Here is a 16,449-nt window from a genome sequence, read left to right as displayed (position 1 = left end):
CTTTCATAGTTTTTGCTTCACTACAGTTAGTTGTATAGGATTATTAAAAAACAATGTATACGTGTAGACAATGAATTTAAGGGAATCTGTCATCAAGATTATGAGTCATATCTGAAGGCATCATAAAATAATCACAGCCACCCTTATTCCAATGGTGAGTCACTTAATTTTATTATTTCAACTTACACTGCATAGGGAGAAAGCTGTCAACTGCAGTAGTTGAGTGGGAATGTCTACCACTTGTCAATACCACAGACTAGGTAGAGCACATACAGCTTTTAAAGGGAATGTGTCAGCAGGTTTTTGCTGCTTCATCTGAGAGCAGCATGATGTAGGCATAGAGTTTCTGAAACTAACCATGTTTAACTTAGACCTGTGTGCAGCTGTTCTCACGTTATCTCAGAATTGAGATTAGTAGAGCTGGGAGATGTCCCAGCCAACACCAGGCTCTCAATACAAATTGTGCATTGACTGTGAAGTATCAATCAGAGCAAGGGGGTGTCTGGCTGCCCTGCACAAGCAGAGGAGTCACACCAATGTTAACCACAGAGCAATAAACCCTTTAGTTTAGATAAACAATAGCTGGCACACAGATAAGAAAAGCACAGTTGTATTTTATTTTTTAACCCTTGCAGCATGCTGTCCTCAGCTTACATTGCAAAATCCTGGTGACAGATTCACTTTAAGAGAAATCAAGAGTTGCATATGATAAAGTTTAATTTTATGGAAACTACTGCCAGAAAAGTGACACACCATTGGGATTGTTTAATGCTGCCCTCAAAAAGGTGAATCCAGTAACAGATTCTCTTTTCATTCCATGTCAAGGCATATAAACAAGTATATCTACCAGTTTTCATGTTAGGATATGCATTTTGTTGTAAATGGTGAATTAGATCCACACAGTGTCAAGATTTAAAAGAATCAGGCAACAGTATAGTCTCAGGCTTCACCTTTAAATATCGAGAATTTAACTTAAAAGGAATCTGCCAGCAGATTTTTTTTCTACTTCATCTAAGAGCAGCAGGATGAAGCTAAAGAGAACCCGAATCCAACTATGTATCACTTAAGGGTGCTTTACACGCTGCGACATCACTAGCGATAGCTAGCAATTTCGTGCACAATAACACCCGCCCCCGTCGTTCGTGCGACATTTGGTGATCGCTGCCGTAGCGAACATTATTGCTACGGCAGTGTCACATGCACATACCTTATCAGTGACGCTGTGACCGCCGAACAATCCCTCCTTCAAGGGGGAGGTGCGTTCGGCATCATAGGAACGTCACTGCAGCATCACTAAGCGGCCGCCCAATAGCAGAGGAGGGGCGGAGATGAGCGGCTAGAACATGCCGCCCACCTCCTTCATTCCTCATTGCCGGTAGACGCAGGTAAGGAGATGTTCGTCATTCTTGCGGTGTCACACATAGCGATGTGTGCTGCTGTAGGAACGACGAACAACATTGGACCTGCAGCAGCAACGATATTATGAAAAGGAGCGACGTGTCAACGATCAGCGATTTTTGACGCTTTTGTGATCGTTGATCGTCGCTCCTTGGTGTTACACGCTGCGATGTCGCTAATGGCGCCAGATGTGCGTCACTAACGACGTGACCCCGACGATATATCGTTAGCGATGTCACAGCGTGTAAAGCACCCTTTAGTTTATTGTGTGCAGTTGTTCTGAAAAAAATCAGTGTTTTTACATTTAGCTTGAAGGAGATCCGAAAAAGCTGCCCTCACCCACATCAGGCTCTATATACACAGTTGGCTGCTTATCAAAAGAGCTAGCGTATCGGAAAACCAGGCACGAGGCAATGTAGTCTGAGCAATGATAAAGTCCTGATTTAAAAACAATTATTGCACGTAAACAACAGCACTTACGTTGATAAGAGATGCATGGCTGAAATCTGTGATTTAACTCCTACAGCATGCTGTCTTCAGATTACATAGCAAAAACCATCTGACAGATTCCCTTTAAAAGTAAACTACTAAAAAAGTTCTCACGTTCTAATTCGATACAAAAGGGCCTGAATATTACTTCTAATAGGGTTATTTGGTGAAGTTTAATAGGAAAAAAAGCAATCTTATATCTTCTGGTCACCAACATGTGTAGACAAGTTAAACTTCAAATGCAGTGTTTAAAAAAATTACGTTTATTTATATTTATATTTGAGAAACCAGGGAACCATATGATTGGTATTTCTTTAGAACATCTTTTAATTTAGGACATCATTTGTTTAGTTAACGTGTGCATTATTTCTGTTATGATATCTAGATCAATGTGAAAAGACATGATTTACAATTAATTAGCTTTGTACAACTCTTGATTGTCCATTGTTTTCTCAAATGTCTAAAATCAACTATTTTTTCCCAAAATCATTTGTTTTCTTGCCCTTTTACTGTCTATATTTCACATTTAGGTGGAGCCATAGAAATGACAGTTATTTTCTTAATTTCCGGCTTCTCTTATCATGAGTAGAAGCTAAGTAATTCCGGTTATAGCATACACGTTTTCTATATAAAAAGGTAATGTGATTTTTCCATTTTATGCCATCATGTAACTGTGACTGTGACTGTTGGTCTTTTAATTGCCTTGTTTAATGGATTAAAAATTGCTAATTTTACTATAGATTAATATGATTAATTATTACATGCATATTGTTCTACTTGTCTTTAAGTACTGTATAAATGGACCTGAATTGTTAGGATATATCTTTTTGAATTCTGATAATGATATTGAATAACACCCCATTACTAAACAACATTTGTCAAGTTATGGCAGCCATACTGTACATAAGAGGTTTATACATGGTTGCCTTTTGAACAGCTTGTTCAATGTAGGTCTCTGAGGGTTGAGGTTCATGTCAAAGTAATAAACCATTGACAATTAGCAGATACAAAGTTTGGAAAGCTTCAGAAGACGAATAGCTGGAAAAACCTACAAAAGCATTGCTATCGACCAGGGTGTCTTCATATGGAGAAAATTCAGGACTGTTGCTCCACTCACTAGAAGGGACCGTTCTTGAGAAGAAATCTGAAATAAGTGAGAAAGAACTCAAGCAAAAGACTTACTGAAGACTATACAAAAAGCAAAAACCTCTGTTCATGAGTCCTCTGTTAAAATGCACAGAAAAAATGGTGTTCATGAGAGGACAGCACGGAAGAAGCTACTGCTGACTAAAAATAACACGTTTCCCTGAAACCACCTCAATGTTTTACAATTCTCTTAATATTAGTCTATGAACAGAAGAAATAAAATATAACTTTTTAGTGGTACTGTTATGTTTGTGGGAGAATACTGCACACCATCAGCAATACTTTATCCTAACTGTTAACCCTGGATGAGGGAGCATCATGGCTCGGGGCTGTCTGCTTTCCTGCACTGGTTATCAAAAAGGGAGTGACCCCATGCCATTTTTATTATTTATTTATTTATTTCCTATCCACATTTGATTGCAGGGCAATTGTTCTTGTCTTACCCCCATTTTGCTTCCCTTTACAGCCCCCTAGCAGTTACTACGACTATTTTACAGCACCATTGACTTATATGGGTTTTGGGGTCTGGGGTCAAGTTGGAGTCAAGTCTGGGTGCGGAACTGAACTTTTAACTAAATCCGGAGACTCCAAAACAACCCCGGGTCCCCCATCCATAAATTATGACTTTAACCCTATTGAGAAAGAGAGCTTTTGTTATGATTTGAGGGGGCTGTTCACACAATGTTTTCCAGAAATATTGATGAGCTGATACACACACATTTGCATGGAGGAAGAGTCCAAAATTATTGTGGAAATCATGCTTGCAGATTATGTAGATGGCACGAACCAGTGATTGGCTGTACTGGTCAAATGCAGATGTTAAGTGATCACTGCAGCCTGTAAGAAAGATCAGAACAGCGCTAGAAATGCATCACTGACCTGAAAATTGTGACTATTGCAGTGGTTGTCATTTTCATCATCTGCAAACATATAGAGTTGAAACCAGAAGTTTACATACACTATCTAAAAAGACATATATGCATGTTTTCCTCACTATCTGACATGAAATCAGAATAAACCTTTCCTGTTTTAGGTCAAATAGGAAACAAAATTATTAATATTTGCCAAATGCCAGAATAATGAGGGACATTTTTTTAAGCCATGTTTATTACTTTCTACAAAGTCAAAAGTTTACATACACTAAGGCGGGCTTTGCACACTACGACATCGCAGGTGCGATGTCGGTGGGGGTCAAATTGAAAGTGACGCACATCCGACATCGCATGCAACATCGCAGTGTGTAAAGCCTAGATGATACGATTAACGAGCGCAAAAGTGTCATAATCGTATCATCGGTGCAGTGTCGGCGTAATCCATAATTACGCTGACGCAACGGTCCGATATTGTTCCTCGCTCCTGCGGCAGCACACATCGCTGTGTGTGAAGTCGCAGGAGCGAAGAACATCTCCTACCGGCGTCACCGCGGCTTCCGTAGGTTATGCGGAAGGAAGGAGGTGGGCGGGATGTTTACATCCTGCTCATCTCCGCCCCTTTGCTCCTATTGGCCGCCTGCCGTGTGACCTCGCAGTGACGCCGCACGACCCGCCCCCTTAATAAGGAGGGGGGTCGCCGGCCAGAGCGACGGTCGCAGGGCAGGTGAGTGCATGTGAAGCCGGCGTAGCGATAATTTTCGCTACGCCAGCTTTCACAAAATATGGTACCTGCGACGGGGGCGGGGACTATCGCGTGCGACATCGCAGCATCGGCTTGCGATGTCGCAACGTGCAAAGCCCACCTAAGACTACTATGCCTTTAAATAGTATGGGGTAGCCCATTTGATGAGGTCATGTCTTTGGAAGTTTCTGATAGGTTTATTGGCAATATCTGAGTTAATTAGAGACACAACTGTGGATGTATTTTCATGCACACAAAAAGGAAAAATCCAGCTCACCGATCAGACCTGCTGCAGCATTGATACATCCTGCGCTCGGAGTTGTGCGGCCACCAATGGCAAATTTAGAGGAAGGAAAATCCAGCGCTGGGTATAAATTTAAAAGTCCATCTTTTTATTTAGAATTCATTAAAATCCATCAGGTGAAGTGCCATCACAAGGAACCATACAGAAGCAGAACAACGCGTTTCGACGCTCAGGTCTTAATCATGTTCTCACATGATTAAGACCTGAGCGTCGAAACGCGTTGTTCTGCTTCTGTATGGTTAACTTGTGATGGCACTTCACCTGCTGGATTTTAATGAATTCTAAATAAAAAGATGGACTTTTAAATTTATACCCAGCGCTTGATTTTTCTTCTTCTATATTTTAATGCACACCTGAAACACACTGATTCTTTGTGTAGCATCATGGGAAAGTCAAAAGAAATCAGCCAAGATCTCAGGAAGACAATTTTGGACTTGCACAAGTCTGGTTTACCTTTGGGTGCAATTTCTAGACATCCAAAGGTGTGTTGTTCATCTGTACAAACTATCATAGGTAAGTACAAACAAGATAGGAATGTCTCGATATCATACCACTCAGGAAGGACACGGGTTCTGTGTGCAAGAAATGAACTTGCTTTGGTCAGATATGTGAACATCAACACAAGAAGAAAAGCAAAAGACCTTGTGAAGATGCTGGCGGAAGCTAGTAAGATTGTGTCATTAACCACAGTGAAACGAGTACTGTATGAACATGAGCTGAAAGGCCACTCTGCCAGGAAGAAGCCGTTATGCCAAAAGAAACATAAAAAGCCAGATTAATATTTGCAAATGCACACAGGCACAAAGACCATAATTTTGGAGACATGTCCTGTAGTCTGACGAAACTAAAATTGAACTGTTGGGCCATAATGAACATCGTTACATTTGGAGGAAAAAGGGAGAAGCTTTTAAACCTAATAACACCATCCCAACTGTGAAACACAGGGGTGGAAGCATCATGTTGTGGGGTTGCTTTGCTGCAGAAGGGACTGGTGCACTTCACAAAGTAGATGGCATCATGAGGAAAGAAGATTATGTGGCAATACTGAAGGAACATCTCAAGACATCAGCCAGGAACTTAAAGATTGGGCCAAAATTGGTCTTCCAAATGGACAATTACTGGAAGCATACTGCTAAACTGGTTACAAAGTGGTTTAAGGATAACTAAGTCAATGTTTTGGAGTGGCCATCACAAAACCTTGATCGCAATCCTATTAAACATTTATGGGCAAAGCTGAAAAGGCAAGTGCAAGCAAGGTGACCGACCTATAAACATGGCTCAGTTACACCAATTCTGTCAGGAGGAATGGGCCCAAATTCCTATCAACTAATGTGAGAAGCTTGTGGAAGGATATCCAAAACATTTGACCCAAGTCATACAGTTTAAGGCCAATGGTACCAAATACTAATGAAATGTATGTAAACTTTTGACTTTACAGTCAGTTAGAAAAATTCCTTAAAATATTTTCTCTCTCTCTTTCATTCTCTCTCTCTTCTCTCTCTCTCTCCTCTCTCTCATTATTCTGGCATGTGGGAAATATAAATAATTTTTATTTCTATTTGACCTAAAATGGGAAAGGTTTATTCTGATTTCATGTTAGATAGTGAGAAAAACATGCATATGTGTCTTTTTAGATAGTTTATGTAAACTTCTGGTTTCAACTGTAGGTAAAGAAAATCATTTTCAGCACAACCCATTTAAAAAGGCAACCGGATTATGTGTCAGAAAAGCAATGAAGGGATAGAGCCATAATGAAATTACGTCAACATTTAGGCTCTATATGAAAATATTTTGATCGCTATATGGCAGCATCATTATGTGGGCCACCTTGACTGTCCATTTAGAAATACAATTGAGGGAAGCAAGGGCTGGCAGGTTCGGTCTTAACCCATCCACTTCTTGTTACCCAGAATGCTAAATAGCACCAAGGGTATCAGTTGCTTAATCCAACACCCCCATGCAAACAGTTGCTGATTGGGCATGTTTATAAGGGAGCCATGACAGATAGATGTTACGTAACATATTTATATGGCCTCCACAAATGTGGTTACGTGTAAAACCTCAAGATCGTGGCTTGGGGAACAAATGCAAAGCCAGTAGGAAAGATTCATAATCCTATTTGCTGAAAGAGACAGTATTTTTGGAGAAACACTTTAAACACCACCTGTCACCCTTTTTATGGCACATAAGATTTGTAGTGAAGTAAAAATCAAGCAGCTGCAGAACTAAAACAGATGAGATTAAATGTTCATTTACTTGATACAGCACCAAGTGAATACATCACGGTGTGACTTTTTCACTCTAACATGGTTGCCAACTTGACTTTTTATTTTTTCTGGACCGCTTACCAAAAAAGCATGAGCAGACAACAGTTTTTAAGGACACATTTGAAAACTATAATAAATCATTATTATGAAAGTTGAAACAAGTCTACAACCCATAATTCTGATATGAAAACATCATCTCCATTCACTGTAAACTGTAAAATGATGATAATTACAGTCAATACAATATGTGTAAGTATTTTCAGCCTACAAAAAATCACAGACACCTAAAAAAAAAAAATTACGGACAGGGCAAACTGTCCTGGAATTTCTCAATGGTTGGCCAAGCGTCTCCAAGTGTCACAAAACTTGAGCAGATTTAATCCGCAACAGTTCAAAGTCAAGGAACTCTTTAACAGTAAAATATTACTTAATTTGTACACTCAAGTGAGGAACTGTGATGAGCTGGAGGACAAAAAATGCAGAAATAGGGTCTTATCTGAGAATCATAAAGACAGCCAAGCATTGGAGAGGCTCACCTGGTCAGGTTGTATGAGTCACAACCAAACTGATAAGGCCTCTGTGTACGTCTGAGAAGCCCCATGTGTAGATCAGAAATATGCAAGGAAGAAAAGCTGATTGCTATTGCCACTCTGCCGTATTAAAGGAAATATCCAGGAGAAGACAAGTAATGCTGTTTCAGAGAGTCCCTCTTCTTCTTCAGGATGTGTGATTTTCCTGAAGAAGGAGAGGGACTCTCCGAAACATGTAGAGATAAATCACTACTTGTCTACTTCTGTATATTTCCTTTAATGCAGCAGCATGACTATAACACTCAGCTTTTCTTCCTTGGATATTTTTAATTTTTACACTAAAAGAAACCCACAAGACTGGGCAGTGGCATAACTTTAAGCTTTTCAACTTATTCAACTATGCCCCAACTATCACAGGTCTTTAATAGTCTTTCCATATGGAGTAGAGGGACCTTGTGGGCTCCCCTAGTCTTCAGAGCCCAGCTTTGATTGCAAGCTCTGCACTTATTATAGAGATGCCCCTGAGACAGGGTAATATGAGGGTGAGTCAAACGTTTCCGCACTCCAGTTATGTGAAAAAAAAATGTTGGCACTGTCTTATCAGCACTTTCTGTAAGATGTTGCTGTACCCCAGTCACTAGGGTGTAGGACTGAATGTGCGAGAAACAATGGCTGACCCACTTTTGATTTGCATGTATGAAGAGCAGCGTGTAGTGATTCGTTTTTATGGTGTTTCGTGTCTTCTTGTAGACTTTGTGCATGGTATCGAGAAAGTGTTTTGTCATAAAGAATGTATATGAATGGATAGAGATCATGGAAAGTCGCACAAGTGTCAGCCATGAAGAAGGACGCTCGTCCATGACTAATGACAATATTGAGAGTGTACATAAACAGATTCTGTTGGATTGGACTATCATTTGAATTGGACTATGATGAAGAGGTGAAGACAGCTGTGCATTCGTGGCTCACAGCTCAGCCTAACATATGTTTTAATCAGGGCATACAAAACCTTCATTGACTGACGGACAAAGCGTCTTGAAAATCAGGGAAAATATGTAAAAAATGATGTACTTGTCGTTTCTGGAATTTGCAAACAATTTTTGAATCAAGACTATATCAAAAAGTAAAAATAATACAAAATAATACCATAAAACAAAGTAATATAATATATAAGGTATATAATGTCATGTAAAATATTCCTATTTTTTTATATATATATATATATATATATATATATATATATATACTGTATATATACATAACATAAACAGCAACATGTCATTTGGTGATTTAGTAAAAGGATTTTGGGCTTGTAAATCAAGAGCAAGGTGAGAGTCACAGTTACAACACTACTCTGGCATATGGTGGCACCATATGATCATGATGAGCGTGTGGTCCACACATAAAAGACTATATTAGATACTGGTATATGTTTTCCCATGCAACAATAGAAAAGATTCAGAAAACCAGTAGATCTTTTCATAAAAGTTCCACAATGCAGAAAATCCATAATAAAGTAATGGAAATGCCCATATACAGTCAGTATACTTACAGTTTTCCTTGTATAAAGAAACTCCAAAGTTTCCTTGTGGTTGAACAGTACAAGTTTCCTCAGCGCTGAACTTCTTGTTTGTACCTCACTGACTTTAGTTGAGAATGTCCAGAAATGAGAAATTTCAGGATTCTAGTGATAAGAGCACTTATAAGAATGCTATAAAATGTTTACACTAAAAGCAGAGAGGTAATTGGCAGCCTGCCCTTACAGCATTAGTCTGCTGGGACCCCACAGAGCACTTGCTAATGAGATCTGCGCTTTATCAGGTCTTGCTGCTACAGGCTGCCAGCTGTAAAGTTTACTTCCCCTCCTCAAATGACACAGCTGGAAACCCCACTCCCACATTTATGTGCTTAGATTTCACAGATTCCCATGCTACAGGGGTTCAGCATCACATGAATCCTATACACAAGGTTATCGCAAGCTCACCTCTGAGGAATCCGAGCAGAGGATGGTGAAATGGAAGATTAAGTGAGCACAGGGCAGAATGCAGTGGACTGGAGCAGAGGGAGAGGACAGTCCTGTCTCTGGCTGAAAGATCTAGTCTCAGAATTACAAGGCTGAACACATTATGGAGAGAATAGCAGGCAGACAAGTTGTACTGGTGGATGCGAAGGGTGCGGAAGGAATTATTAGCAGGGCTCATTAGTGTGCCAAGGTCAGACATGTTAGTGCCCACTTCCTAATTTGTTCCAATGCCTGTGCCTGTCTCCATTATGTACAGTTGAAACCAGAAGTTTACATACACTACCTAAAAAGACACGATGGTGCACTTGTGCAAGTCCACAATTCTCTTCCTTAGCTGATTTCTTTTGACTTTGCTATGATGCTACACAAAGAAGCAGTGTGTTTCTGGTGTGCATTAAATTAACGCCCCTGATGAAGGCTTTGTAGCCGAAACATGAGTAGGCAACGTGACGCCAGCACTGGCAGGAGGAGATGCCACTTGGTATGTTTAATCCCTTATTACTTTAACCATTGACACTTTGTCTATAGTACAACATTATTTCACTACCACACTTTACCTCTATCTTATGTCTCTATAGCATCAGGAGTATATGATTCACATTGTAATTTACTTAATCTATCCCCTGGTGTTTGGAGACACGGGGCTATATTGAGCCTAAATACAGTTGCAATCTTAACCTCTTCTCCTGCTGTGTTCTGCATGCCCTTTATTTTTGTACCTTGTCCTTTTATTAAATTTATCAATAAAAGTTACATTTTATTTTCGCTATTTGCTTTGGCTTTTTTTTTGGTGTTTCAATTGCTACATAAAGAAGCCGTGTGATTCAGATGTGCATTAAAATACATCCACAGGTGTTGCCAATAAACCTATCAGAGGCTTACAAAGGCATGACATCATCATATGGGCTGTCCCATATTGTTTAAAGGCATAGTACTCTTAGTATATGTAAAGTTTTGACTTTGCAGAAAGTAATAAAAATGTCTTCAAACATTCTCTCTCATTATTCTGGAATTTGGCAAATATAAATAATTTTGGTTCGTAATTGACCTAAAACGGGAAAGGTTTATTCTGATTTTATGTCAGATAGTGAGAAAAACATGGATATGTGTCTTTTTAGATAGTGTATGTAAACGACTTGTTTCAACACATTAGACATTTCTTAGTGTATTATTTTAGAGATATGCCAATGCCATGAGCACATTATCTGCCTGACCAAATTGTGCCAAATTTAAAGACTGGTGGAAGAGGCATTCTTTACATCTGGACATGGTGCTTGGTGATGTAAGGCTTGTACGCAACTGCTTAGCAATGGAAACACATGCAATCGAGCTCCCACAGTTAATAAGGAGGTTTAAAACTGGAAGTGGAAACAAGACTTGGCACAATAAAAAGGTAGATTGACAAGTAGTAACTGTGGATGTGAAATGGTATAGAAGGGTTTGTAATATAACTTATTAGGAGGGTTGTTTGAACACATCAGTGCACCAAAGTGAAACATGTTACTCCCCTCCCCGTTATTTGTTCTTCCTCCTATCATGTGAACAATAAGAATTTTTTTATGTATTACTACATTTTTGAGAGTGGTATAAGGAAATGACAGACATTCATTTTTGTTACAGCTATGCAATGATGTACAAAAATGAAATATATAGGGTCACTGATACATATAGTGCATATAGTGTCCTGGTATACCATACAGTTCCCAGATATGGAGTGAACACAAAGAGTGCCTAAACATTGCTTCACAACTCTTATAATGTGAAATATACCCTCAAAATAGATTTGAGTTCAGAAGCAAAACAGCTTTATATTTATAGCAATGTAGTCCAAAACATGTTAAAGTAGGTACCCTATCTCCCTGAAAATAAGACCTGCCCCGCAAATAAACCCTAGTAGGATTTTTTGAGCTATTTGGAGTATGGTTAAAATATAAGTCCCACTACAGTTCCATGCAGAAGTGTCCAAGGAGCTAAAAAAGTTAAAGAACACAGCAGGACTTTTCATCAAAGAAAGCAGACATCCTGAAAATAAAGCAGACACCCCAAATGAAAGTAGACACCCCCTCCAAAAAAAGAAAAAAAAACACTTTTACCAGATTTCAAACTCAAACAATTAGAGTTGGCAAGAGCTAATGGTGGATGAGCTCTCACACAGAGATCTGCATCGCTGTCAAGTCCTTCACCGTTCAAGCTGCTTTGCAAAGCAGCTCTCACAAACAGATCAGGTACCAATATCATTTATCATTCCAGGTGAGTAATTCCGCTTCCAGTCTTCAGGAGGAGTCAACCATTGTTGAACGCAGGGAGACCTGACAATGACGCAGATTTGTATGTGAGAGCCCATTCACTTGACAACTCTAATTGTTTGGGGTCTGGTAAGTGCAACTCTTTTAGGGGGTATCTGCTTTCTATTGAGGGTAAACTTAGCTCTATATTAAGAATCATAAATTTAAGCAGGTAATTTAACCCTTTGTAAATATGATATTTACCCACCACTATAGGATTGGTTCTGCACCACGACAATAACAGATCAGATAAGAAAATGTTCATCTGAACCAATAATAGGACTAACACAAAATGTTGATGTTCCAGAATGTCATGACATGGTTATATTTGAATAAATGTTGACTTTTTTCTTCAAGAGTATATGTGCATTGTTGTTCATGTGAAAATAAGACATCCCCTGAAAATAACCCCCAGCGCATCTTTCAGAGCAAAAAATAACATAAGACCCTGTCTTATTTTGGGGGAAACAAGGTATTATTGGTTTCTTTGACCAAAGGCTGCATCATTAGTCCGCTTTAAGATATAACACGGCTGGTTACCCATTTAAAAATGGATCATGATGGATTCTAGCTATGAAAATGTTCACATGGAAGGTTAGAACATATTTTGCAAAGTGTAACTTGCAAGCCATTCCCCTTTTTACAGCTACATAAAATGTGTAAGTGCTGTTTGTTTAAGATGTAATTTTAAGAAGTGACAATCACTCTTCACATCCCATCTTTGTGTTGGGCAGATATCAAACAACCTGTAGACAACTAGAGTCATCTTCTTAAAGTGGTGAATGAGGAAAAGGAAAGACAGAGACCACATGTGGGGAAGGAAACTGTCACTTCATTCACAAAAATGCTAAGGCCAAATTCAGTTCATAGGGGTTGTAGAGGGGTTAGCTATGATTACTTCATCATCTAACAGCCTTTCAAAGCCAATCACTCCAACAGTTACATGTATTACATTTTGTGAGCTCTACAAAAATACTGCAGGAGTTCATGAACTAAATTATAGTTGTACAGTCGGCAATTTCTAAAAGTAATGTATCTACCCTGGAACAATACCTACAGTCAGGGCCAGAAATATTTGGACAGTGACACAAGTTTTGTTATTTTAGCTGTTTACAAAAACATGTTCAGAAATACAATTATATATATAATATGGGCTGAAAGTGCACACTCCCAGCTGCAATATGAGAGTTTTCACATCCAAATCGGAGAAAGGGTTTAGGAATCATAGCTCTGTAATGCATAGCCTCCTCTTTTTCAAGGGACCAAAAGTAATTGGACAAGGGACTCTAAGGGCTGCAATTAACTCTGAAGGTGTCTCCCTCGTTAAACCTGTAATCAATGAAGTAGTTAAAAGGTCTGGGGTTGATTACAGGTGTGTGGTTTTGCATTTGGAGGCTGTTGCTGTGACCAGACAACATGCGGTCTAAGGAACTCTCAATTGAGGTGAAGCAGAACATCCTGAGGCTGAAAAAAAAGAAAAAATCCATCAGAGAGATAGCAGACATGCTTGGAGTAGCAAAATCAACAGTCGGGTACATTCTGAGAAAAAAGGAATTGACTGGTGAGCTTGGGAACTCAAAAAGGCCTGGGCGTCCACGGATGACAACAGTGGTGGATGATAGCCGCATACTTTCTTTGGTGAGGAAGAACCTGTTCACAAAATCAACTGAAGTCCAGAACACTCTCAGTGAAGTAGGTGTATCTGTCTCTAAGTCAACAGTAAAGAGAAGACTCCATGAAAGTAAATACAAAGGGTTCACATCTAGATGCAAACCATTCATCAGTTCCAAAAATAGACAGGCCAGAGTTAAATTTGCTGAAAAACACCTCATGAAGCCAGCTCAGTTCTGGAAAAGTATTCTATGGACAGATGAGACAAAGATCAACCTGTACCAGAATGATGGGAAGAAAAAAGTTTGGAGAAGAAAGGGAACGGCACATGATCCAAGGCACACCACATCCTCTGTAAAACATGGTGGAGGCAACGTGATGGCATGGGCATGCATGGCTTTCAATGGCACTGGGTCACTTGTGTTTATTGATGACATAACAGCAGACAAGAGTAGCCGGATGAATTCTGAAGTGTACCGGGATATACTTTCAGCCCAGATTCAGCCAAATGCCGCAAAGTTGATCGGACGGCGCTTCATAGTACAGATGGACATTGACCCCAAGCATACAGCCAAAGCTACCCAGGAGTTCATGAGTGCAAAAAAGTGGAACATTCTGCAATGGCCAAGTCAATCACCAGATCTTAACCCAATTGAGCATGCATTTCACATGCTCAAATCCAGACTTAAGACGGAAAGACCCACAAACAAGTAAGACCTGAAGGCTGTGGCTGTAAAGGCCTGGCAAAGCATTAAGAAGGAGGAAACCCAGCGTTTGGTGATGTCCATGGGTTCCAGACTTAAGGCAGTGATTGCCTCCAAAGGATTCGCAACAAAATATTGAAAATAAAAATATTTTGTTTGGGTTTGGTTTATTTGTCCAATTACTTTTGACCTCCTAAAATGTGGAGTGTTTGTAAAGAAATGTGTACAATTCCTACAATTTCTATCAGATTTTTTTGTTCAAATCTTCAAATTAAACGTTACAATCTGCACTTGAATTCTGTTGTAGAGGTTTCATTTCAAATCCAATGTGGTGGCATGCAGAGCCCAACTCGCGAAAATTGTGTCACTGTCCAAATATTTCTGGACCTAACTGTATCTACAAAATTATGTTAAGGTTCCCATTCACATTAGATAAAAAATGTCCAAACCCAACGTTTTCAGCAGAATCGGTTGACTACCTAATGTGTATGAGGTCCTACCAACTCTCTTTTGACAAATGATGTATGAGAAGAGAAGTATCTTGTTTTTGGAATTTCAATGGCCAATTCTTTTGTCAGTGGTGAAGTTAGCCCATACCAGAGAAGTCTGGCAGCGATTCTTTCATAGAGAGCTGAACCTAGCATTCCTGTCTATAGGGTCGTAGAGATAGCTGTCAGCAAAATGATCATATTCCTGATAACTATCTAATGAGTAGGGGCTTTACTGTGGATGTTTACATTTATAATCTAGATAAAGGTTCATCATTAATGGTTGGAAGGTGTTAGGTTAGGCATTAGAGATACTGTTATACATATAGTGTATTGGAACAAATACACATAACATCTACAGTAGAATTATTGACATCACATTGTAAATCTATAAGCATTATTTGGTTCCCAGTTTTCAGCTAAAGAGCTTCCACACCTCTGAAAAAGCGTCTACAAGATTTTGGAGTGTGTCTGTGACGCCCTGGCCTATCAGGTTTTCACAGGGTATTGTGCAATCTGCCCTTCTGCACAGTATCCGCATCCTCCTTGGTTACGAATCCCTGTTCTTTGGTGTTGCTAAGATCAAAGCCGGTCAAAATCCTAGAAACACTTTGCACCACACCCAGCAGACACACCATTGAGGGGGCCTGAAGAGAATAGGGCCACCCACTTGGGGGGTTGGTTAAGGGAGGAGATAAGTGTCGAAAAGTGGAGAAGAGGGAAGTGAAGTGAGAGGAGGTCGGTAGTTGTGCTCTCTGTGGAGTACTAAGTGGCAGACGTTGGTCTGGGCCTGGTGGGAGCTGGAACCCCGGTTGCAGGGGATCATGTCAAGGGACATGGATCTGCCAAGGAGGGCAGCCAACGGCCTTGAGCAATCTCCGGGCAGGGGCAAGGGCACGACGGGGTACGCGGACCCTAGGCCGGGAAGTAGCTTCAAGCGTCCTGGTAATTTACCCGACGGGGGTGAAGTCTTCAAGATTCATCCCTCACCCGCTCCAAAATCGGGGTACTAGCACACCGATGGGATAGGACTTTCCCAAATAAAGTCCAGAAAATCCCAAGCGTGAACCCTGAGAGCAAGCTCACTCCGTTGGCCATACTGGTGAGCGGGACCCAACTAGTTCCATACTACAGGGTCCAAATAGTGAAGAAAGTGCCATGGAAAAGGTCACAGGCTAACAAGGAACACCAAGGGCACGGATCCAAGCGTGCTCCTTCCTTGCTGCAGTGGTGCTCAGAATTCTGGTTTACAAGCTGTCGGTGTAAGTATTCTTGGAGTGATTGAGTACGCAGAAACCCTTTCCTTCCCAATGGCACCCCTTTGCTACAGACACCGGGCCCCGGGGCACAACCCCCTACCCACGGAGGGGTTAAACACCTTGCTGCCATATCACCGCCACCGGGTGCCCAAACAGCAGCGGTGGTACTCCATCTTACCACGCACCGTGGGTGGCGTCACGAACTTCCAAATCCTCTGTACATATCCCCCTTTTCACTTCGAGTGTGCGCGCGACCCTCCCCTCTCGAGTCCGGAGACCCCTCGAGCCACCGCGGCTCCGGATCTGAGTGGCTCGGCCGCTGACAAGGGGC

The 16,449-nt window shown here is 40.5% G+C and overlaps 1 protein-coding gene across 1 annotated transcript in view; it reads right to left on the bottom strand.

The window, feature by feature from the left end:
* The window catches only part of FREM1 (FRAS1 related extracellular matrix 1), a 289,664-nt gene extending 280,280 nt beyond the window's left edge, over positions 1–9,384 (bottom strand). The window contains exon 1 of the mRNA XM_075316948.1: positions 9,301–9,384. The gene's annotated coding sequence lies outside the window, so the exon portion shown is untranslated. The remainder of the gene's footprint in view (positions 1–9,300) is intronic.
* Between the last annotated feature and the right edge of the window lie 7,065 nt (positions 9,385–16,449).

This window comes from Anomaloglossus baeobatrachus, chromosome 1 (genome assembly GCF_048569485.1).
Source record: "Anomaloglossus baeobatrachus isolate aAnoBae1 chromosome 1, aAnoBae1.hap1, whole genome shotgun sequence".
NCBI lineage: Eukaryota > Metazoa > Chordata > Amphibia > Anura > Aromobatidae > Anomaloglossus > Anomaloglossus baeobatrachus.
This window is presented reverse-complemented; position numbering and strand designations above follow the sequence as displayed.